This window comes from Triticum dicoccoides, chromosome 3B, assembly GCF_002162155.2.
Source record: "Triticum dicoccoides isolate Atlit2015 ecotype Zavitan chromosome 3B, WEW_v2.0, whole genome shotgun sequence".
NCBI lineage: Eukaryota > Viridiplantae > Streptophyta > Magnoliopsida > Poales > Poaceae > Triticum > Triticum dicoccoides.
The window spans coordinates 822,890,605-822,893,316 of NC_041385.1; positions in this window are offsets into that span (position 1 = coordinate 822,890,605).

Genomic DNA, 2,712 nt, shown 5'->3' on the forward strand with positions numbered 1-2,712 from the left:
AAACTAAAAGCAAAAAGAATTAAAAAAATAAAGCAAAAAACAAAAGAAAATAAATAATGCAGAAAACAAAACAAAAAAACAACAATAAGTATTTTGTTGTAAGTAGAAACAAAATAAAATAAATAAAGCAAGAAAGAAAACAAAAAAACAAAAAAAGTGTTTTCAAATTTGAAAAGTAATGGCACTAACAGAAAGTTTATAATTTTCCTAAAACTAAAAGCAAAAAGAATTAAAAAATAAAGAAAATAAATAATGCAGAAAACAAAACGAAAAAACTAGAAAAAATAAAAATAGCAACAATAAGTAAGGAAAACAAAAAAACAAAAAAATGCCTCCTACTGGGCCCCCACGGCCTGAATACGACTTGAAACCCTACTATGGGCCAGGATTCAGGCCCGCAGTAGGCCCAGAAGGCTCATCAGGCAAAGCAGTAGCAAGTAGGCCCGTAAGCCTGCAGTGAAGAGGGGTGCGGCAGTGGGGCTTATAAACCACTGCGTGCCCCTCTCAACTAGCGAGGTGGGACTAAACTTTGGCCATGACGCGGGCAGCACAGGGGCCTTTGGTCCCGGTTGGTGGCTCCAACCGGGACTAAAGGGGGTGCATTGGTACCGGTTCGTGGCACCAACTGGTACCAATGCCCACCCTTTAGTCCCGGTTGGTGCCTCCAACCGGGACCAAAGGCCGCTGCTTCCCGCCCTTTGGGCTGCTGAAAAGAGGCCTTTGGTCCCGGTTGGTGGCACCAACCGGGACTAAAGGTGGCATTAGTCCCGGTTGGAGCCACCAACCGGGACCAATGCTCTTGCTAGATATACAGGACTTAGCAGTTTTTGCCAAAACCCATCTCTATCCTTCTCGCCCCGACGCCTTTGCTCCTCGTTGCCGTCGCCGACGAGCCCTGCCCGACGCCGTCAGGCTGGTCCAGCTCGCCGTCGCCGCCGTCGAGCCACTGCCCCGACACCGTCGCCGCGCCCGTCGGCCCTGCCAGCCCCGACACCATCATCGTCGCCGCGCGGGCCACCGGCCGTTCCCCGACCCCGTCGCCGTCGCCGCGTGCGCCGCCCCTTCCCCGACCCCGTCGCTATCGCCGCGCGCGCCGCCCCTTCCCCGACCCCGTCGCCGTCGCCGCGCGCGCTGCCCCTTTCCCAACCCCGTCGCCGTTGCCCCGAACACACGCCGCCGCCTTCGGTCCGGCCGCCGGCGCCCTTTCCTCTGTTTTTTATATATGCAGAAGTTTATATATGCAAAAATTTATATATGCAAAAATTTATACATATATGCAAGTATATATGTATTTTTTTTGCATTTTTTTGTGTGTATGTGTTTTTATGTGTATATATGTGTACATGTTCATAGTATTTTTTTTCATAAGTGTATTTTTTTTGTTCGTTGCATTTTTTTCATATATATAATGTATATATGTATGTGGTAGCTATATATATGATGAATGGATGTGGCTATATATGTATGTATGAATATAATGTTCATAGCATTTTTTTTATATATGTTTTTTCATATATGTATTAATTTTATATTTAGGTTGTTAGTAGATATCGATTTTAGGTTAGTGCATTTTAGGTTAGTGTAGAGGAGAAAGTAAAATAAGGAAAAGGAAGAAAAGAGGAAGAAGGAAGAAGAAGAAGAAAAAGAATGAGATGAAAAAGGAAAATAAGAAGAGGAAGAAAGGAGAAAAGAAGAGAGGAAGAAGAGGAGAAATAAATAAGAAGAGGAAAAAAGAAGAATAAAGGAATAGAGGAGAAGAAGAAAAAATAGAAGAAAAAAAATTCTAAAAATTCTATTTTTTCTTCTTCTCCTCTATTCCTTTCTTCTTCTCCTCTTTTTTTTCTTATTTTTTCTTCTTCTTCTTTTTCCTTCTTCCTTCTTCCTCTTTTCTTCCTTTTCCTTAATTATTTTCCTTTCTCGAGGGAGAAGAAGAAAAAGAAGAGAAGAATAAAGAAAGGAATAGAGGAGAAAGAAGAAACTTCAACACGAGGGGGTGGTACCGATACCCCCTCCTCGATAACATTATTTTCCCATGTATATGTATGTCGCGTCGTTGTCGATATAACCCCCTCTAGATAACTTCGACATGAGGGGCGGTCGATATATATACCCCCTCTCGACCGTGATAACTTATACAACGGCAGCACCCCCCGGCCCTCGGCCCTCTCGCTCGACCAAAACTCTCGAGGACACCCAAACCCTAGAGAGAAAACGATGTTGGTCTCCTACCCCCTCCCGCCGCGCCCCTACCCGACAAATTAACTCTCTCAAGGCCACCCAAATTTACCAAGTTAAAAGAGCGTTGTCATCGAGGCCACCCCAAACCCTTGAAGCGTTGTGTCGAGGCGACCCCAAACCCTAGAGAAGCAGCGTCGAGGCCACTAACATGATTTCTTATTGTGATTAGCTAGCTAGTTCTACGTTTTCCACTAATATATATATATATATATATATCCATCTGTACCATGTTTGAATAATAATTGGCATGTTGTAAATATTTGCAGAAACTATGGATCACTCCCGAGACGAAGAAACAGAAGCGATGTTGGGGGAGATAATTGCAAATGGAAGTGATGATGTTGCGTCATTTCTCCTCGACGCCGATGGTCAGCTGGATGAAGAAGAGGGCTATGTTCATGATGGCTTCGGCCCATTAATGCCAGTACAAGAAGAGGACTATGTTCATGATGGCCCCGGTGACACAATGGAGGT